The sequence below is a fragment of the Canis lupus genome, chromosome 8 (genome assembly GCF_048164855.1).
Source record: "Canis lupus baileyi chromosome 8, mCanLup2.hap1, whole genome shotgun sequence".
Classification (NCBI taxonomy): Eukaryota; Metazoa; Chordata; class Mammalia; order Carnivora; family Canidae; genus Canis; species Canis lupus.
The window spans coordinates 56,081,656-56,104,708 of record NC_132845.1 but is presented as its reverse complement, the minus strand read 5'-3'; the positions used below and the strand labels follow the sequence as shown (position 1 = coordinate 56,104,708).

General features: G+C 43.9%; 1 long non-coding RNA gene across 3 annotated transcripts in view; it reads right to left on the bottom strand.

Annotated features, from left to right (window-relative positions):
- Window positions 1–7,238: 7,238 nt before the first annotated feature.
- Window positions 7,239–23,053, bottom strand: part of LOC140637644 (uncharacterized) — a 29,844-nt gene continuing 14,029 nt past the window's right edge. For 2 of the 3 annotated variants that reach the window (XR_012034710.1, XR_012034712.1), the window contains 4 exons: window positions 16,876–18,085; window positions 16,552–16,661; window positions 9,765–9,873; window positions 7,239–7,810 (listed from right to left, as the gene is read on the bottom strand). This is a non-coding gene — a long non-coding RNA (uncharacterized lncRNA). The remainder of the gene's footprint in view (window positions 7,811–9,764; window positions 9,874–16,551; window positions 16,662–16,875; window positions 18,086–23,053) is intronic. The other variant, XR_012034711.1, reaches the window with a different exon arrangement.

Genomic DNA, 23,053 nt, shown 5'->3' with positions numbered 1-23,053 from the left:
CCTTCTTGGAGACATAGGCATGGGCTGAGGAAGAGTATTGGAGCAATACAGGTAGATACAGGGATATCTGGACCACATGTATGCATAACCTAATCAAGCCCCCTGGACTGCTCAGGACTGATCCCAAATGTGCCATTTCCACCGTACTATGAATTTCTGCCTCGCTTGCCCAATCTTATGACTCAGTGGGTCTAACGGTAGTCAGCTCATGGTGGATGTCCCATGGTAAGGTACTCAGTTTCTAGTAGAGCATAGTAGCATGGTAGGGACTGCTTCTTCAAATAATAAAGAGTTCTCTGCTGCACATGGCATGGCCTTAGAGGTCTGTGCTGCAATGCTCCTATTGGAGTTTGCTAGATATCCGCACGGTCTCACTTTCTATCATGGATACTTCTATGCCATGGGATCTGCCGTGTTCTATGGGTCAAATTGCAAATCGACTTGCACTATAAAAACCTTAAAGCAAAGCTTTATTTTTCTCTGGGCCTAAGTCTTCTTAATGATATGAAGGGCAGGGTGCAGTATCCTTTCCTTTATCTTGAATGGCATGCTTTGCTACCATTCCAGTAGGTACTGGACTACCCCACTGGAAGGAAAACTTCACGAATGCAGCAAGCTCCTGAATCTTTGTTGAGTTCATCTCCTGTCCTGCAGCATGTCAGAATGTTCAGGGATTTTGAACTTCCTGCTCACCAGGCCTGATTAGCATGGTGTCATTAGTATAATGGACCAGAGTGATATTCTGTGGGATGTGCAGAAGATCAAGTTCCCTTGGCACTACATTGTCACAAGGAGCAGGGGAGTTGGTATAGCTTTGGACAAGTGGAACTGAACTGCTCCGGATCCTCCTCTCTGATGGGGATTGAAAAAAACTCGCCAGCCAGGTCAACAGATGCACTCAGTAGAGAGGAGGTGTTTGTCTGTGCTGGTGAAGATTTCCAAAAAGCAGGGGGCTTTGAGGGATTTTGATCAGGGAAGTGATATAATTGCATTTGCATTGTAAAAGGTCACTTGGGATTCTGTGTAGTGTAGGAGAGGTCAAGAATAGATACTGTAAAAGCTCATATGTTGGGGCGCCTGGGTGGCTCAGTTGGCTAAGCATCTGCCTTCAGCTCAGGTCATGATCTCAGGGTCTGGGATCGAGCACCACCTTGGGCTCCCTGCTCAGTGGGGAATCTGCTTCCTCTGCCCCTCCCCTGCTCGTGCTCTCTCTCTTTCAAGTAAATAAATAAAATCTTAAAAAAAATTTTTGGGTATATATATGAAAGTCAATATGGTATTTGCATTCCATTGCATAGCTTTGGAGGAATGACAGAATGGTTTTTAAAACTACAATGTTTATAATATACTGGAAATTACATTCTTTGCAGTTATACACATACACACACATACAAATATATACTTTAAAAAATGTACACAAGTGTTCGTGCTCCATACACTACGTTTTACTTTGCTTTTTCACTTAGTAAAATGTTTATAGTTTCATTTAATAAAAAATGTAGTAGTCTTTCCACATGAGTACGTATGGATTTATCTCATTTCAATCAGCTGTCTGGGATTTCTTGGTTTAGGTGTAGCAGAAAGTATGTTGGTGTTCATTTCAGTAATTTCTAGTTTTTTTTTTCTTTTTTAAAATTTGTTTTTATTTTTTGAAAGACTTTATTTATTTATTCACTAGAGACACACACAGAGAGAGGCAGAGACACAGGGAGAGGAAGAAGCAGGCTCCTTGCGGGGAGCCCAACATGGGACTCGATCCCAGGACACCGGGATCATGCCCTGGGCCGAAGGCAGATGCTTAACTGACTGAGCCACTCAGGTGGCTTGAGGTTTAGAAAGACAAATTCCCCAGGCTGTTTTTCGAATGCCCATTCCAGCAGTGCTGGTGTCTTCAGTGACGTGAGCCCAGAACTCCCCCGGTCCTTTATTCTAAAACCCATTTGAACTGAGGTTCTGCCATTTGCGATCAGAATCCTGCCTCTTACAAGGTTGCACTGGAAGATGTGGAAGTGAAATGGCTCCTGGCCTATGATGGGAAGAGCAGCAAAAACTGGAAACTGAGCAGGCTCTGATGGAAGGGCTCTGACTTTACTTTGTCGCTCGTAAACATATGTAATTGTGGAAAGACCGGTTTTTTTAAAAAAATTTTATTGATTTATTCATGAGAGACACAGAGAGAGGCAGAGACATAAGCAGAGGGAGAAGCAGGCTCCATGCAGGGAGCCCGATGTGGGACTCCATCCTAGGACCCCGGCATATGACCTGAGCCAAAGGCAGACGCTCAGTCACTGAGCCACCCAGGTGCCCCTAGAAAGATCATTTTAAGACCAGTTTAAGCGGTTGAAACTCTAGGGTTGAGTTGGAGCCAGGTAGTATAGAGTAAGAATCCAATGGACTCAGTAGATGGGGGTGGTCGTGATGGCATAGCTGACACAGCAGACACCCCTATGCCCTTGGCATTCACCATTCCATTACGTGTTGACTATATCCTTCTGCAATGGGCTGCATCTGAGTCTGAATGCTTCCTCCTGGACCAGGAGGGCTGGAGAGTTAATGCTCCACAGCAGCCATTAGCTTGCTAGCTGGACAGGATAACTCTGAGGAGGTTTTACACCATCTCCCACATGCCCTCAGTGGGGTCAGAGCCCCACTTGCCAGAGCTGTAACCTAATCAGTAATGCACCCCTTCATTTGCTTCTTCCCTTCTCCCTTGTCTTACTTCCTGTTATGGATCGAATTGCCCCTCCTGAGACCCAATTTCTTTCTTTTTCTTTTTTTAAAGATTTTATTTATTTATTCATGAGAGACACACACAGAGAAAGAGGCAGAGACAAAAGCAGGCTCCATGCAGGGAGCCTGACGTGGGACTCGATCCAGGATCTCCAGAATCAGGCCTTGGGCTGAAGGCAGCGCTAAACCGCTGAGCCACCCGGGCTGCCCGAGACCCAATTTCTATATTGAAACTCTACCCTCTTTTTTTTTAATAAATTAATTTTTTATTGGTGTTCAATTTACCAACATACAGAATAACACCCAGTGCTCATCCCGTCAAGTGCCCCCCTCAGTGCCCGTTACCCATTCACCCCAACCCCCCTACCCTCTAGGATCTCAGAATGTGCTGGTGATATGGGGCCTTTCAAGAGGTGATTAAGTTAAAATGAGGCTATTAGGGTGGGACCTCATCCAATCCGATTGATGTCCTTGAAGAAGAGAAGGTTAGGGACACCAGGGGACACCCAGGGACATGCCAAAAGGCAGCTATTTGCAAGCCAAGGAGAGAGACCTTAGAGAAACCAACTGATCTGGCCCCTTGATCTTGGTTTCTAGCCCCCAGGACTGGGAAAAAATAAATTGTTGTGTCAGCCCACGCAGTGAGTGGTATTTTGTTATACATTTGCCCAATCCTCTCTCAGTGCCTCCTGAGATCACTTCCCAAATAAACTATTTGCACTCAGATCCCATCTCTCAGGCCAACAACATGTAGGGAATGGGGTACACAGAGTTCTACAGATCAAGCTTTGATACCCAGAAGGCAGGCAGAGGTGGGAGAGGATAGAGGACACTCTTCAAAGTGTGGGATTCGGAGTCAGGCAGATGTAGATTCAAGTCCTGGCTGTACCATCTCAGTAACGTGCAGAAACCCTCCAACCCGGTGTAAGCAAAGGGGCCTCCTGAGCTCCCAGCTGACTGCAAGGAAGGCCCCATAGGAGGCTTCGTGGATGGAGCAAGTGGAGACAGAACCGTGGCATCCCTGCTTTTGCTGAGTTTCTAGTCCAGGTGGGAAGCCCAGTGCCCTAAAATGAGCAGTTTCCATGGCAGTGTTTCGAGTGTCCTAGGGAGAAGAGCATTTGCATGGAGAGCGGGGAACCTCCATTCTGGAACTAACTCCTTGGTCTCTAAGTTCCTGCGGGCAGGGCCCTGTGTTTTGCCTTCCATCATTTGCCAGAGTCTACTGTAGTGCCCAACGCAGATGGATAAATATGCATTGATTAGAGGACTGGGCATGACTCTAGGGGCGGGCCCTTTAGAACTGCAGGTTCCAGATGTAAGAAATAGGCGTAAAAACCTTTGTCAGGATGTTTGGGTCGTAGCAGTGATGGCAGCGAAGAGCTTTGTAGGCCGGATTATCTGTCTGAATACGAATGATGGTTCTGGGGCATCTGGGAGGCTCAGTGGTTGACCACCTGCCTTTGGCTCAGGTCATGATCCTGGGGTCCTGGGATCGAGTCCTGCATTGGGCTCCCCACGGGGAGCTTGCTTCTCCCTCTGCTTGTGTCTCTGCCTCTCTCTGTGTGTCTGTTGTGAATAAATAAATAAAAGCTTAAAAAAAAAATAGATGGTTCTCTCCAGCCAGGAATGGTGCCTTGTGGGCAAACAAGAAGGTTCTAGAGCCAGGCAGGATAGGAGCCAGACCCAGCCCTGCCACGTCTAAATGTAACTTCCCGGTGGGTTAGCTCGGTTCAGTATCTAGTGAGCCCTGCGGAAGGGCGGCCCAGGAGAGCTCCTCGCGGGGGGGCCCAGCCTTAGCCTTCCAGCATTGGGGTGACTGCGACCAGCGTTCTGCTCAGTTTTCTGCTTGACCACTAGAGGTCAGGCTAACCCCAAAGTTCAAAGCCCCTTAACCTGCGTCCAGAGGCAAAACCTCGGAATCCGGACAGACGCCTTCCAAGGTGTGTCTCTGTCCCTGTTCACCAGCAAGCGGATTTTATCACTGGGCTGAGAGGATGGGAAGTTCCCACTGAGGGCAAATGCAGTTGAGTTACTTCTGAGAACTCACCAGGGGAAAAAAAGGGGCAAAAAAAAAAAAAATAGAGAAACGGGAAGTAATAAAAACAGCTTCTGAGTGTTAACTATGTGTTGGGAACTTTTAAAAAAGGGTTAAAAAATTTATTCACGAGAGACAGAGAGAGAGAGAGAGAGAGAGAGAGAAGTAGAGGCGGGTTCCCCATGGGAGCCTGATGTGGACCTCGATCCCAGGATCCTGGGATCACGACCTGAGCCGAAGGCAGACGCTCAACCACTGAGGCACCCAGGTGCCCCTTAAAAGGCATTTAAAAGCTGTGTGGGGTGGGTATCATTAGTTTCATTTCACAGATGAGAAGCTGGCATAGGGACACAGGCGAGTGAGATTCGCCTGGGCCCAGGCCCAACTGCCGCTAAGAAGCAGCCGATGGTTTTCTGGCCTGCGATCTGTGAACCGCTACAGGCTCCGAGTTCTTCCCAGGTGCTGGCTGTTTCTGTATGTCTTTGGGCTGCATCCTCTTGGTGTGTTGGGCCAGGGCAAGCACCTGATCCCTCTCTCCCTCCTTTCTGTATGTGGTTCATTGGGGGTCACACAGACATAGGTTCGAATCCTAGCACTGCTGCTTGCCAGCTGTGGGGTCTGGGCAAGTCTGCCCCTTGGTGAGCCTCTGTTTCCCCCTCTGAGAGACCTAGAACCTTGTTCACTGGTGACTCTCCAACCTCTCTGACTCTTCTTCTATCTCCTCTGGAATGTGAGTTTCTGGAGGGAAGAGTCTTTCTTCTTGTTTAGTACATTCTTTCTGATGCCTAGGACAGGGCCTGACACATAGTAGGTGCTCAGGAAACATTTGTGGATGGTTGCCTGACTCTCCCTGCTGAATGCCCCTTAAAGTGGACATGTCTCCCCTTCTATATTCTCACGGAGAGTGCATGATTTCAGTCATTTCCTAGTGACTGTTAAGCCATTCATTCATTCATTCACTCATTCATTCATTCCAAAACCCTGTTGTGCTTCTATTCTGATAAGTTCTGGGTCCATCAAGAGTTTTAAGATGTCTGCTCTTGAGAGCTTCAAGTCCACGATGAGACCCGCCGGCAATGATGAGTTCAGATCTCAGTAGTCTCTTCCCCACTGCCTCTAATGTCCATTGAGTTTCCTATGTACTTGACCCTTGTCACCTTAGAAGCGGAACTCTCTGTGGCCTCTTCTGCTAAGGGGAGAGTACCCCATGAGCTAGACAGTCTCATCAGGTGCCACGGAAAGTGGCAAGAACTGGGAGAAGATGCCCTGGATAGATGGCCACACACAGGCTGGCTAGAGTCTGAGCTCCTATTTGAATGGAGAAGCAAGGAGGAGTCAGGCCTCCCTGGTCCAGGTGACCTCTAATGTTCCTAAAATTGATTGCTTGAAAGCCAACCACACTTGGACATGTTGTACACAGCCTTAGATCCTAAATTCAAATGGATGTGTTATAACCCAGTCATACCGGTTCGTTTTAAGGCCTGAAGCCTTCTGCAAATGATGGGGAGTCTGGGGACTGCAGGGAGAAAGTCTCATTACAAAGGAGTGTATTACGGCCCCGGAGGAGATTGCCTCAGGGGACCCCTACCATTAGGAATCCAGAGCCTGACTATTCTTTGAGAGGGGTCTGCAAGTTCTGGTTCACTGAGAGGTAGGCAGGTTTGCCATCAGGAGGTTGATCAGATGTACCTCGAGCATTGACTGGAGCACGTACGGACATTGCTCCCAACGATAATCAATCAGCAACATGGCATCTACTGCTGTCCTTCCTGGACCAGGTACACGGCCTTTCAGTCATGACACTGGGTAGGGCTCATTCACAGGTAATAGCGAATTTGGCCGTGCTTGCTGGGGGCCATTGTTTCAAGTCCTTGTAAAAATTAACCCCCATGGGGGCCCTGTGAGGTGGGCGATGTCATCAGCCCATTCACAGAAAAAGAAACTGAGTTGGACAAATCTAAGTCCTTGGTCGCAGGTCACCAACCCTCCTTTCTTGGATGTTGTGAAGAGATGAAGGCCATGGTGGCTTTATTTAGTCTGGAGTAGGACTTTTTCTTTGGCCTTTGATCTTATAAACTCAGACATTGTTTCCATTGTTCTCTGGTTTTCTGCTGACAACTTTCTCCCTAAGGCAACTGGTCTGTGACTCATGTTAAACTGCTTGGGGGATGGGGTGGGGAAATGCGTCAGAGTAACAAGAAACTGAATATATCACATCTGTCTCTGTGTGTCCTGCTTTTTCACTCATTCTACTTTCCGCTAGCCTCAAGTCTTGGCTATGGGGTTTAAGACTCTCCATCCACAGCTAATAGAAAGAAGACATGAGCCACACATGTCATTTTAAACTTTCTAGTAACCACTCTTTTTGAAAAGGTAAAAAGACACAGTGGAATTGATTTTAATAATGTTTTATTTAAGCCAGTATGCCTAAACTATCATTGCTTCAACACATTCTCAGCAGATGAATCCATTACATTCTTTTTTTCATACTAAATCTCTTTAGTATTTTATACTTACAATCACATCTCAACTATATTTCAAGTGCTCAATAGCCACACATGCCCTGTGGGTGCTTATTGGACACAGCAGCCCAAGGCCCTGGAATCTCTGTCCCGGATGGATCAGGGTAGGGTCGGGAGGGTTAGCAGGTGGCTCTAAGTCTCAGGGCTATGTTTATCTACAGCTTAACCTCCTCAGGAGAAATGAGCTTTGTTCTCTTTTAGTGGAGAATCTGGCCTTGGTTTGTGAGATGTTTTCTGGAAGGCAAATACTAGGCCCTGACCCAAGTTCACTTAACACATGGAGAGCAACGGGATATTTATTCATGCAACAACTACTACTTATGGAAAACTTCATTGGCTCAAGATCCCATTCAAGGGCTGTTCAAGGTCCAGGGGGAATGGGAGCAGATTCTCTCTACGGAGAGAGGACTCAGGAGGTCTGCAGAGAGTTCCCTTCAAATCTGCAGCTGAGTGTTGATCAGTGCACGCATGCGAGGACAGTACCGGAGGCCAAGGAAAGACCACCCATTAGAATCAGCTGGAGCTAAAAAAAAAAAAAAAAAAAAAAAAAAGAATCAGCTGGAGCTTACACAGGGTCGGGCATTATTTCTGTCCTCATCAACCAGAAAGGGAAGAACATCTAACATGTAGGATATCCAGCAGAATCCCGAGAAACATATTGCCTCAGTAGTCACCAAATTAGCCCTAGACTAAAGACTGTTCTGGACCTGCTCGGCAATCTTAAAAACAGGCCTCAAAAGATTCAAATTGTTTCCACTAATGCAACTGCGCCATCCTAAAACAAAACCCCCAAATATTTAAAGGAAAACAAAAAATTTTAGCGCTCTGCAATGTGAAATTCGAAATGTCTGGCATCCAATAAAAAATTACCTGGCACGCAAAGCAGCAAAATATGAGCTATAATGAGGAGAAAAATCGATCAATAGAAACAGATCCAGAAATGTCACAGATGATGGAATTAATAGACAAGGACGTTAAAGCAGCCATTAGAAACACACTCCATATGCTCAAGAAGGGACAGGGAAGCAAGAGCATGTTAACAGGAGGCGTGGGAGATATAAAACAGACCCAAATCAAACTTCAAGATCCGAGAATCGCAAGGAAACCCAAGCAAATCTTGGCTCTAACACTTGCTGTGTAACCACGGGCAAGTTAATTCATCTGTCTGAGCCAGATTTCCTCATTTGATGCATATAGCTAATGTATATTGAGCATGTGTTCTGTATCAGGCACTGTTCTAAGACCTTTCCATGACAAAACTATGTAGGTGCTGTTATTACTGCCTCCGTTTTACGGATGAGGATAACGGAAGGATGAGGCACAGAAAACTTATGTAACTTGCTGCAGCTTACATAGCAAAGAAACTTGGGAGATCCAGGATTCAAACCAGAGCCCAAGCTCTTAGCGTCCATATGCTTCCGCCTCTCTCAACACCATAGGAATGAGGAAATGATTGTGTTTTGCTACATAGGCTTTTTAAAAAACTTTTAAAATTTCAGTTTGGTGTTTTTTTTGTTTTTAAGATTTTACTTTTAAGCAATATCTACATCCAATGTGGGGGCTTGAACTCACAACCCCAAGATCAAGAGTTGCACACTCTACCAACTGAGCCAGCCAGGCACCCCTAAAATTCCAGCTTTATTGATGTATAATGGACAAATACAATTGTAAAAGTGTACATGATGATTTGATATTTGTGTATGTTTTGAAAGAATTTCCCCCACCTACTTAATGAACTCATCCATCACCTCACATATTTATGATTTGGAGAGCAGTGGTGAGAACATTTAAGATCTACTTTCGGGATTCCTGGGTGGCTCAGCGGTTTAGTGCCTGCCTTTGGCCCAGGGCGTGATCCTGGAGACACGGAATCAAGTCCTGCGTCGGGCTCCTGGCATGGAGCCTGCTTCTCCCTCTGCCTGTGTCTCTGATTCTCTCTCTCTCTCTCCCTATGTATGTCTATCATAAATAAATAAATGATTTTTTTTAAAAAAAAGATCTACTCTCTTGGCAAATTTTTAAAAAAGATTTTATTCATTTATTCATGATAGACAGAGAGAGAGAGAGAGAGAGAGAGAGGCAGAGACACAGGCAGAGGGAGAAGCAGGTTCCATGCAGGGAGCCCCATTCAGGACTCGATCTCGGGTCTCCAGGATCATGCCCCGGGCCAAAGGCAGGTGCCAAACTGCTGCGCCACCCAGGGATCCCTCTCTTGGCAAATTTTAATTATACAGTAGTACAGTGATATCAACTACAGTTGATACATTAGATCCTCAGACCTTACTCATCTTATAGTTGAAAGTTCATTGGCCTTTTGTGATGGTCAAACCAGACAGCCCATGTGCACCTGTTCATTTAGCACAGAATGTTTGTTCAAAGTGAAAAATAAATGAAAACCTCAGATGGATTCAGAATGGCTGGTGTGGGGAGAGGTAAGGTCTTGTCTGTCTGGAATGAGCATTAACACCACTACTTACCAACTGTGGGACAGAAGGTTCAGGAGGCCACAGCCTACTCTGAGCTGTCTGAAGAAACTTTGCTTCCCTCAGGTCCCTTGGATATCTTCCCAGAACTCCTGCTCTTTCCCTGGAAAGGAGGAAGTGAATAAAGAGGTACGGCTTCCTTTTCTTTTCTATTCTACATGGAATGTGCCAGTTATGGTCAGGGAAACTGAGCAAAGAGAAGTTGACTGAAGTTTCTTCATGTTCTTTGCACTTTTTTGAGTCACCAAAATGGCTCAATATACTTTAAGATTTTATTTATTTGACAGTGAAAGAGCATAAGCACGGGGAGTGGCAGAAGGAGAGTGAGAAGCAGACTCCCCACTGAGCAGAGAGCCCGATGCAGGGCTTGATCCCAGGACCCTGGGATCATGACCGGAGCTGAAGGCAGACACTCAACTAACTGAGCCACCCAGGTGTCTTGATATATATATATATATATATATATATATATATATATATATATATATCCATACATTTAAAAATATATCCATAATAAATAGATCTTTAAGATAAATATCCATTATACACACACACACACACACACACACACACATATATATATATAAAGGATATTGTCAAATCTCAAAAGAAGTATACACAGACTTGTTGAATAAATGGTCTAGTGTAACTGGGCTTCTAAAGTGTTCTTTGTTATATTCTGAAAGATTTACTGGGTTCTGGATTAGGCCAATGGAACTTTAGTGTGAACTCCGGTCGGATATGCTATTTCCCGTCCAGACCAATCCCTGGGACCAAGTATTTGAGAAAAAGCAAATCTCCAATTCACTAAGGCTGTAGACATCAGTTAACGGGTTGGAATTATCCTCTTTTACGTACCCATTTGTCTGAGTAGCTATTTGTTTCAAAATTAAGTTAATATCAATGTTACATTTATTCTTTAAAAGTTCCTTTTATTGTTTCTTGTTACAAAAATAATACCTTCCTTGTAGAACATTTAGAAAATATAGGGTGATAAAAAGAAGGAACCACATTGCAGGGAATCTAGTACGCTTTAAATTTGATGTCTATTTTGCCAGCATTTAAAAGATGTCTATCTGAAGAAAATGAGGTCACACTCTTTAAAATTGATGTATCATGGATGTCCTCCTCAGCCATGGCTTATTCTTCTGTAACATAAATTTTTGTGCAGCTCCATAATAAATATACAGTCAGGTTACATTTAATGCAAATTTGAATTACACAGTTTGAAATAGTAGGATATAAAATATTAATTAAACTTTGCTTTATGGGCAAAATCTGAAGTAATGTGAATCCTGCCTTGCATTTCATTTTTGTAGGAAATTTAATCTTGCGTAACATGAGTTTTGCATTCTGTGAGATCTTCAGCAATACAACCCCTTGCATAAAATATGACTGTCCTCTACTGCCATTGATTTAGCCCAGTGCCCTATTGATGATCACTTATTACTGCAATGAGCTTCTTTGAAGATAAATCTTTGCACACATCCATAATGATCCCTTTAGGAAAAATTCTTAGACATAGAATTGCTAGCTCAGGGCTTTTGATGCACATTGTAAAAACCCTGTCCTGAAAGGTGGTATTCACACTTAACAGATTTTTACGTGGTGCTTACTACATGCCAGGTACTACTCCGAGACTTGTAAATCCTCATCATGATAAGATGCTGTAGGTACTATTATTATCATCATCCCCAGTTTACAGATGAGGAAGCTGAGTCACACGCAGTTGCCCAGGCCCCAGTGCTAGTAAGTGGCAGAGCTGGCTTCTGAGTCCTAGTCCCTGACCACTGTGCTTTTTTTTTTTTTTTAACATTCTGAGCAGCAGATGACAACACGGTCATTTCTCTGAGTGTTTTTCCACAACAGGCGATATTTATCTGTGCAAAGGGAGTTTGAAATACACTGTTTTGACTAGGAAAATTGATGCAGCCAAAGGTGCTTTCTGAGCAGGGCTACGATGAGAGAGAGAGAGAGAAAGACAAAAGAAGTTCTACTTATTGGTTACTGGTGAATTATTGGCCTGTTTGATTCCTTTTCTAAGAAGCCCCATCACAGTAATATTTTGGAAGCTTCCCCTATGAAGAGGAGACCTCTCATCTTTGGTCTTCAGTCTTCATGTAACAAATGTTCCCGGGGTCGACTTGTTGTCCCCAAGGCTCTGCCCACACCCCAGGATTTCAGGACATGCTCCTGAGCCATGTGGCCCTCTTCATCTGCCGTCTGCTGCAGATGGTGGCTCTATGCTTTAAGGACTCTGCAGCCTGCCACAGTTCCTGCCCGATGCTTGTTTTATTTACACACTTGCAGCGTGTGCTCACACTGAGAAACTAACAGGGAGGCATAAAACTCGAGCTGTCAACCTGAGGTAGACAGCTAGAGCTTATTTACTAGCCCAGACCTCAGCTGCAGGATGACTAATTCTTTTCCAAGACCTCTAGACCCTTGTCTTAGGGTACAAAAGCTAAGCTGCTATTACAAAAATATCCAGTAAAACATGGCTTAAGGACACTCATGATAGCAGCTAGGAGATAAGCAGTTCCATCGCTGGAGGGACTCTAGTCTGCACAGTCTTTCAGGGACCCATGTTCCTTCCATCACAGAGCCTGGCCAGGTGGCCGCATTAACCCCAGTGCCAAGGACCAGGAGCCACGTCCCCTGCCTAAGGCCTAGGCACACAGTACCTCCACCAGAATTCCATTGGCAGGAGCCAAATCATGTGATAACACCTCCCTGCAAGGGACGCTGGGAAATGTATGTTCAGCAGCATACCCAGAACGATGGAGAGAATGGGTTTGCCAGAGACCTAGTGGGTCCTATGGACCCTCCAAGCAGGAGATAAACCCAGGGGGTGTGTCTGTCATTGCATAGTGAGGTTGTCATATTTACCTTCCTTGTTTCTCTCCCTATACCATATCAGTGGGTGAATTCAAGAATAAAATATGGGGGGCCTGGGTGGCTCAGTCAGTTGAGCATCTTACTCTTGGTTCCTGCTCAGGTTATAATCTCAGGGGGTGGAGCCCTACCTGGGGCTTTGGGTAGTTTGAAGTTTCTCTCCCTCTTCTCCCAGCCCCATACATGCATGGGTGTCTTTCTCTCAAATAAATAAATATTTTTTTAAAAAAGAAAGAATAACTGGGATGCCTGATTGGCTCTGTGGTTGAGCATCTGTCTTCAGCCCAGGGCATGATCCTGGAGTCCCGGGATCGGGTCCCACATGGGGCTCCCTGCATGGAGTCTGCTTCTCCCTCTGCCTGTGTCTCTGTCTCTGTCTCTCTCTCTCTCTCTGTGTCTTTCATGAATAAATAAATAAAATCTTTAAAAAAGAGAAAGAGAGAGAGAGAGAGAGAGAGAGAGAGAGAATATGAATTAGAGGCTCCTGGGTGAATCTGTTGGTTAAGCATCTGCCTTTGGCTCAGGTCATGATTCCAGGGTCCTGGAATTGAGCCCCACGTCAGGCTCCCAGCTCGGTGGGGAGCCTGCTTCTCCCTCTCCCTCTGCTGCTCCCCCTACTTGTGTTTGCTCTCTCTCTTTCTGTCAAATAAATAAACAAAAATTTTTTTTAACAAAAGAATAAAATATAAATCATCTGGAATTTATTTAGTCTCAGTACACCAGCCTTATGGGATCTGGAAACTAACTCCTAAAAGCATGTGTTAATCAATAAAATAAAATAAAATATAAAATAAAATAAAATAAAATAAAAAGCATGTGCTAATTTTGTTTGTTCTATCTGACTCAAAATTACCTTATAGTTTAAAGTTAGAGCTAAGTACACAGGCTTTGGAGACAAAAAATTCTGAATGAGAGACCCACCTCCATTTATCTGCCTTCTGTGTCACTTTGGGAATGTTACTTAAACTCTTGAGTGTTGTTGTGAGGATTGTAGAAGCATGCAGAGAGAACTGAGTGGAAATCCTGGCTTCTGGGACACTAGACAGTTCTAATTTATCTGAATCTTGGGTTTCCTGGAGAATGGGGTTGTACTGTATCTCTCACTGGGGTGTGTAATGATATATGTCCTAAGCATGTAGATCCATACTGGCTCACAGTACTGAGAAATTTAGGATGTGATCTACATTCAGTTTCACACAGTGTGACCACCCTGACTCTGTCTTTCTCTGTAGGTCAGCTTCAGCCTCAGGCCACCTCTACATGGAAGCAAAATGGTTGTGACATACTCAGAAGAGTGAAAGCTGCTGCTCCCCCAGACACCACTTCAAGTCCCAGTCACTCTGGTACGTTATGTGCCTGTCTCTGAACTTCAATTTGGGGGACAAGGTTAGCTGATTGGCTTAAGCCAATTAGGACCCATTCCTGTAGCTAAGGATGGGGTCACCCCCAAATAACTATATGGCAGTCATATAGTTCCTCTGAAGGGAAACTGGGTTGTAGTTATCAGAAAGGCAGCCAAAACAACAGATGTCCACCACAAAGAATGTGTTTGAAGGATGAGTTAATTGGGCCTAATTATGGCCCAATTTTGATTTGTTTTTTGAAATTATGAACTGACTTCTTCCGATGATAGATGAACTAATCATGGGTCTGGCAGTTTTCCTTCATATCCTCCAAAGCTGACTTCTCAAGCTTCCTTTTCTTGCTTTGCCTGGACCAGTGAATGCTTTGCTCCCCCATGGCATTGGTGGTGTCTTTCTGACCCACAGGTTCGTAAGACACTCTCAAACCAATGAATTGAAGAACAACCTTTAGAGATCCACAGATTTTTGAACTTGTAGTATTTGTCTTTTTACTTTATTTATTTATTTATTTATTTATTTTTAAGATTTGTTTATTTATTCATGCGAGACAGAGAGAGAGGCAGAGACACAGGCAGAGGGAGAAGCAGGCTCCATGTAGGGAGCCCAACGTGGGACTTGGATCCCGGGTCTCCAGGATTACACCCCGGGCAGAAGGCGGCGCTAAAATGCTGAGCTACCTGGGCTGCCCAGTATTTGTCTTTCTAAATTTTTTTTCAATTTTTAAAAAATATTTTATTTATTTGAAAGAGACAGAGCACAAGCAGAGTAGGGGGAGGAGCAGAGGGAGAAGGAGAAGCAGACTCTCCACTGAGCAGGGAGCCTGTCAGGAGACTTGATCCCAGGACCCTAGGATCATGACCTGAGTCAAAGGCAGTTGCTTAACCAACTGAGCCACTCAGGGACTCTGTAGTATTTGTCTTTGAAAGAACAATAAATTTTGTCCCTAAAGCCTGGACATATATATCACAGGCTTTGGAGACTAAAACTGTATATACCAAAAATTGCATGTATATGCACATATATATGTTAATATGGAGAAGTAGAATAAACTTTTGGCGTCTTCTTGTTTGTAAAATTGTGCAGTAAGAATAGATGCTAAGTTCTTTTCAGCATGAAGACCCATTGGAGAGGCAGTACATAACAACAATTATGGCCAAAAGTAATTATCGAGTACTCATTGGATACTGCCCTAAACTCTAATGTATACAGTATTTTATCTCATTCAATCTTCACAACAACTCTATGAGGTGTGAACTATTACCGATCCCTCTTAGAGATGAGAAAATTGAAGGTAAAGGAGGTCACACAGTTCAAGGTCATATGGTGGACGGTGGCTAGGAACTAGAATTCAGGTTGGTAAGATTCCAGAGTCTGTGCCTTTTGGTCATGTTATACTGTCACTATGCTTCTGCTGAGGAAGAAAGGACTCAGATTTGGGAGTTGGAAAAACTTGGACTTGAATTCTAGATTTGGCACTGTGACTTGGGGAAAGTTACTCAAGCTCTCTGAGCCTTAGTAAGATAGAAGATGAAAATATGACTACCTTACAGATATGGAATTAGAATTAAGGTAGTTGAATGAATGAATGTAAAATTTTTGGCACATAGTAGGTGCTCAGTAAGGGATATCTCTCATAATGACCCACTAAACTAAGCCAATTAATAGAATACATTGGTACCGGATATACAAGAACTGTGTGAATGAATTCCTGGCTTCTGAGTCACTGGTTTGAATGCTCATTATAAATAAGTTTGTGAAAGCAATCTTCTTTAACAAAGCATTGCCTGTTTCAAGCTGCAAAGCATGCATTTGACACAGACAATTGACAAGTGATGGAACAGGAGTAACATTTTTAAAATACTCATGCCAATGAATGCTGTTTTGGAAACAGACATGTTTTTCCTCTTTCAGTAATCTGGGTCATTTTCCCTATTAAGGGAAACCATTGTCTCTACTGAGACTAGCTCATGAGATTTGTTTTCCCAGGCAAGAGGAGAGGGACAAACACCTGGCAGCCATAGGATAGGGAAGAAAGGCAATTTGATGCACAGGGGCATTCTGAACAGATAGGGAGGGAAGCAGAACATGTGTCTACCTTTTGGTCTTGGGGGTTGGATGTAAGAGGCAAGGAGAGAGGACAAAGGGTCAGAAAAGTGTGCTTCTCTTCCCCTCTCTGGTCTTGAACTCCTGCTGAGTTGGTGGAGGATGTGGTTTAGAAATAGCTAGAGCCGGGTCGCCTGGGTGGCTCAGTGGTTGAACATCTGCCTTTGGCTCGGGTTGTGATCCTGGGGTCCTGGGATCGAGTCCCACATTGGGCTCCCTGCCTGGAGCCTGCTTCTCCCTCTGCCTGTGTCTCTACCTCTCTCTGTGTGTCTCTCATGAATAAATAAATAAAATCTTAAAAAAAAAAAAAAGAAATAGTTAGAGGCATTTGCAGGAAATGCTAGAGCAGTGGCCTTTGGGCCCTAATCCGCCTTTGGGACCCTTGGATAACGGTAAGTCATAAGGAGCTCTGCACCAACCTGGGCGGGGGGGCTGCATTACCATTGGTGGTGTCATGTGCTCATGCAGAGAGGGTCTGTGCCAATGTCTTGAGTCTCTGACAATTATCCAGCGTCCCCCTTCACCATCACTGAAAGGACAAGGAAAGCAATTGAATGTGTTAGCTGTCCTTTTATTACAAGGTCAAAGTGATCCTGTAGCCAAGAGCTGCAGGATGGATTACCCAGGCCAGGGAGACTGAATTGAAGTCACAACCAAGTCCCAGAGGGATCTGCAGAGCCAGCAGGAAACTAAGGTGGGTCATGTCTAGCCACCCAGGCATATACCCAAGTAGAAGGACTGACCGTGAGCTCCACTGACTTGGTAATCAGCAGTAGAGAGGCCTGAAGACGTGTCAGTGATGATGCAGGACATCTCTGTGGAGGGCAGGGAAGATCTCAGAGCCAGTATTAGGAGCATGAGGACCTCCTTCCTCCCCAACCCCCATCATCAGAAGAAAGCGTAAGGCTGTCCAGGTACCTGGATGGTGTCTCGACAGGGAGAATGAGGAATTAACCCCGGAGAATAGAGAGATAGCCCTGGGAGCCAATCTGACCCATAAAATGGATTAAATATTTATCCAAAAGAAATTGAGCCTTGAGAGAGACTGCTCCAAACAGTGACCGAGTTACCTTAATTGGAAGTTAAGATTTTCCCACCTTTGCCGTCGGTGGGATGGGCACTCACGAGCAAGATATTTACAGACAGATGAGAAAGCTCATGTTTTGCACACAGAGTTGTAGCCTGCAGCATGTGCTGTTGGTCATCCCGATTTTAAGGGTCCTCTTTCTTTCTGTACAGTCACTTGTATAGGCAAAGTGGGTGTCTCCCCCAAGACTCAGAGGCAAATCCTGGTTAGTCCAAACTGGCCACTGTGCCCCATTCCTTGTCAGTGCTTGGTTCAGGCGTGGACGTGTACAGTCCTTCTGGCCATGAAACATCGAGACACCCACTGGGGTGCATCTGGGGAGATTTTCCTCATTGAAAAGGAGAGACATACGGGAAAGTCTCCATTCTGGTGCCAGTAATGACTATGATCGTGGCAGGCAACTTGGGACCAGGGCAGGAGGCGGGGTGGTGGTGGTGGTTGGGGGGTGGGGGATGGTTAGCTGAGGACTAGCAAACTCACTGCAGAGGGAGGATAAGAAGCTAGAAGGAACCTGGGTCCTTGATGATGCCCTTTGACTCCTCGAATGCCCACCCTACCTCCATCCTTCTTGGTATGTGAGAGAATAAATCCCCCAAGTTAAAGCTATTTGAGATGGATATGTTATTTGCAGGCAAAAGCATCCTAAATGAGGCAGAGCGTGGGTAGATTTTTGACCTTGCTTCTCTTGCTGCATAAATGTGTCCATACGATTGTGAAAAGGAAAAGGGTGCCAACAGTCATTAACTAACATCGAGAACCACTTGGACTACTTCCTTCGGGCAAACCTTATTACCAGACGATCGAACCTTCTGGGTTTGACAGCAGCAATGACTTCACATGGTACCATCTCCTCTTCAACTTCTTTCCTAAAGGAACAGATGAAGCCACACTTGTTAATTCTTCTTGAACACGAACAAAGGGATCCTTTCTGCCCTTTTAAAATGTATTATTAAAATGTGAAATGAATATGTTTCTTCTAGAGTTGCTTGGAAAGTGAACTGGGAGCAGTTAAACATCAAACTCACTGCTGTTTTTTGGCTTTAACGGGAATCACCTTTGCCTTTTTCTATGGAATAAAGGAAGTCTTAGAACATAAAAGCATTTCAAGAACTGGATTTTAACTGCTGAGCTGACCAGAGATAGAAGGCTCACACCGACTGGAGCTGTATAATTTGGCTCTTTTTTTTTTTTAACATTCCGACTTCTCTCTGACTGCAAAAATCTATCTGCTTTGGTTCAGTTTATATTTTCTCCCCCAATCAAATAACATTTCTTGGAGTTCAGCATCACCCATGCCTACTTACTTTGGGCAAATTATTTCAGGGTAATTTACTAGCTGGAAAGAAAGAAGGAGGGAAGGGAGAGAGAGAGAGAGAGAGAGAGAGAGAGAGAGAGAGAGAGAGAGAGAGACTCATCTTTCCAAGTACTGTTTCCATTACAAAATGTCCCAGAATTTCATATTCAATGGATCTGCAATTCTCGAGCCACATCTTTTCTTTTGGGAACTCTGTTATGTTCTACGGGAACTTCAAGGGGTGAGTTGGAGGCTGGGAGAGATGTAAAATTGCCACAACTTCAATCCTGCTTCAAGTGCAAGTATTATTTGTTTTTTACTGGAGGCTTTGAAAAGGGCTTTTTGGAAAAAATATTTCCATTAGGAAATAAAATTTGAAAACAACAGTGTTATATAAGAATAAGCAAGTGCATACAACTCAAATATTATTGTGTCCTGACCTTTCAGTGTCATGCGGGTCTCTCATACAAAGTACTTTGCAGAACAGGCGGTAGGCAGGATTTGGCCCAAGGGCAGGGAGTTTTCTGAGCCTTGCTTGGCATCATGAACAGAAAGACCACAGCCACAAGCAACAACATGGATATATCTTTTAAAAAAAGAAAAAGGGATCCCTGGGTGGCGCAGCGGTTTGGCGCCTGCCTTTGGCCCAGGGCGCGATCCTGGAGACCCGGGATCGAATCCCACATCAGGCTCCCGGTGCATGGAGCCTGCTTCTCCCTCTGCCTATATCTCTGCCTCTCTCTCTCTCTCTCTCTCTCTGTGACTATCATAAATAAATAAAAATAAAAAAAGAAAAAAAGCGTAAGATTTATTTATTTATTTGAGAGAGAGAGAGAGAGAGAATATGAGTGAGGAGAGGGGCAGAGGGAGAGAGAGAGAGAGAATCTGCAAGCAGACTCCCTGTTGAGCACGGAGCATCACGTGGGGCTGGATCTCATGACCCTGAGATCATGACTTGAGCCAAAACCAAGAGATAGATGATTAACAGACTGAGTCACCTGGGCACCCCAGAATTGATCATTTAAAAGGCCAGGATTGTTTTGCCTCCAGAGTGCAGGGAGGGTAGTAGAATTGGGAGGGGGGCACACAAGGGACATCTGGGGTGTGGACAATTTTCTCATTTCTTGAGCTGATACAGCTTCATGGGTATTCATTACACAATTTGTTAAGTTGTACAAGCGTGTGTTATGCACAGAGAGTGCATTCTATTTCTCAATAAAATGTTGAATAAAAATGAATATTAAGAATCATGCATTATGCTATTATGCTCCATTAACTGATTGTAAACACTTTTCTTTGGTTGACAACATTAACCTTTATTTCTATATCATTCTTATTAGTCAACTCATTGGTGTTCAGCCCTGCCTGCATACCAGAATCTCCAATGGAGTATTTCTTTCCCCAAAACATGGATGCCTGAGCCCATCCTCTTAAGATTCTGATTGAACAGATCCAGGCTTGGGGGGGGGGGGCGGTCTGCAGGCCTAAGCGATGGCGACGTGCATTGAGAGCCTCCTGTTAAAACCACACTATCTTGGTGCAATTTCTGCAGCTTCCCCACTGTGTCACACACTTTGCCCTAAATATTCATCCAAACTGACAAGCTGAGCATTTTATTCTTAATTGCACTTGCCTTGAAGTGAGTCTCCCTTTGAGTAAAAAAGTCCAGTCCTCATCAAGATGGTATCTTATCTGACGTTTATTCCAGCTTCCTTTTTACTCGCTCCTAAACTGCAGCACCTTGAAACTGCTTTTTTAATACACTCATTTCCTTATTCTAAGCCAAGTGCACATTCTTGGCTCCTTGGAGCCAATCCCATCACTCCTGTCTCCCCGGTGCTGCAGCAGCTTGCCACCCACCCCAGCAGAGATAAGTGCCTGTTTATCCCCAGCCTTTGTTTCTGGGCCCTAAGTCAGTTTCCTATCACAAGGAAACATTCCTTCCACCCCTCTGCTGACTCATCTTTATCAGCGTTTACTGGAGAATCTTATCAATAGCCTTTTGAACAACTACATAAATTAAATTTATCCCTCTTATCCTTGCTCTTTTTATTTACGCTTCCAAACATCTCTGGCAATGGTAAAACGAACTGACTTCCTCTTGGACTGCACTTCTTCCCAATAGATTTGGACTAAACGTTTAATTGTTCACTGGAAGGCAATCTCCACTTCTGCTAAAGCTCAGATCACCGTAAGTCCCTATTTGGCTTGGACGGTCCTGCTTGATGCCGGGTGATTGTTAACAGTGCCCCCTTTTACGTTAAAAATAAAAAATCTCGGTTTATATGATAAATTTTATGGTTACCTTATTAAAATCCATGCAGTATTGTTGAAAGAGAACCAGAGGAAGAGTCAGGAGACCTGCATCCTTGTCCCTGCGAGGCCACAAACTAGCTGTGTGGGTTTTATCATTATGAATCCTGACTCTCCAAGTGTGGTCCCCAGACCAGCCCCATCAGCGTCAACCTGGGAGCTTGTTAGACATGTGGAATCTAAGGTCCCAGCCCAGACCAACTGAACTATAATTTGCATTTTAATGACTCCCTAGTGATTTGGATGCACAATATAGTTTTTGAAGCACTGTTCTAAACCTCCCAGGTTGCAGCTTATTAGTAAAATAAAAACTGTCTAGCTTCCACATGGCGTTAAAAATAATATCCATGCATTCAATCCACTGCATTTTAATAACAAACCCACAGGAGCAACAGAAAATACATTAAAAACATCTACTTACACGTAGCATGACTTGCTTTTTTAAAGTGCATGAATGGAATCTACTGTTCAGTCAAAGTGCTAGAAACATCATTTGGCTTCACTGATAAGAAATGTACCAGGTTAAGATAGATCTTCTGGGACACCTGGGTGGCTCAGTCAGTTAAGTATCTGGTTGTGATCCCAGAGTCCTGGGATGGGGCCCCATGCTGGGCTCCCTGCTCAGTGGGGAGTCTGCTTCTCCTTCTCCCTCTGCCCCTCCCTCCTGCTTGAGCTGTCTCTCTCTGTCTCAAATAAATAAATAAAAATCTTGAAAAAAAAAGAAAAAAAGGATGGCTCTCCTCAGAGGAAGGCAATTGTCACAAAATGAGGCAGCTGTGGGCAGCCAGTACTTATAGGAGCTGGGTGTAGTGTTCCTTGTCCAAGTTAAAAGTATCCAGGTAGGTCACCAGTATCAGCTAATATATATTTTACTAAATCTGATGTATTGTTTTCTGGTCTCTCTAATCAGTACTAGAAGTACTTACCAATTACTTTTTATGATGGTAACTTTAAAAATCCCATTTGAATGCTTTTTAGACGTTTTCATGGATGTGTCTCTAATATTGTGAGAGTGGGAGTGGATACTGTGAAGCTGGCCAACTGCTCTCTGAAAGTCTGGCATTTCTTTGAAATTATATGTTTTATCTCTAAACTTCAAATAAATTCCATCTTTCTACTGTGAAAGAGAGATTGAGGGAGGAAAGAAAGAAAGCTAATTGTCTTAAAAATCCCAGTGCTGGCCTGAGCAAGAAAATACTGAACTGGTTTATTAATGATATTACAGAATTACCTACCTAACACTTTGACTCACATGAATGCTTTATGTTCCTGTTTTGCATTAAAAATTCCCACACAGGGGCACCTGTGTGGCTCAGTGGGTTAAACATCTGCCTTCAGCTCAGGTCATGATCCTGGGGACCTGGGATTGAGCCTCAAGTCTCTGTTCAGTGGAAAGTCTGCTTCTTCCTCTTCCTCTGCCTGCCACCCCACCTACTTGTGCTCTTTCTATGTGTCAAATAAATAAATAAAATCTTAAAAAAATTCTCATACACATGAAAATAGAAAGAAAAGAAAAAGGTGTCAACATTTTTTTTCTTTTTTTAATTTATTTATTTTCTTAGGCTAAGATCGCTTTTACCCACTCAGAAGAAAATCGTATTCTATTCAGATTTCCAGTAATAGCAAAAAAGGAAAAGGTATCAGTTATTGACTTGAGAAGGAAATGTTTCTTGTCATACTGAAAGTTTTTTTCATTAAAAAAATTTAAGTTCAATTAATTAACAGATAAATGTATTATTGGTTTCAGAGGTAGAGTTCAGTGATTCATCAGTTGCATATAACACCCAGTGCTCACTATACCACGTGCCCTCCTTAATGTCCATCACCCAGGTATATGCAAAGTATCAATACTAACTTTCTGGAAAAAAAGATCTCCAGATCCTGCATGAAGTCCAGGGCAGTTGCCTGCACCAGATCCAGGAAGGAAAGTTGAGGAGTTCTGTGGAACTTAGATGATGTTTATTTTCATGGAATCCTGCCGCAATAAGCTTATGGCAACAAGGTTTCATTAATATTTTTTAAAAAGGAATGCTCTTATTATAAGTTATTTCTGTAGGGAGTTGTGCTCTACTCGTTGATTGGCTGGCAGTCTCTTTATTGTCACCCAAGGTGGAGGGAAAGCCTTATCATCCCCTGCTCTATGGCGGGAGTTGCATAAGCTTGGGAGAGATTGCACACAGTTTATAGATTCCCCAGTGTATCTTCATAGAGATGCAGATTTAATTTC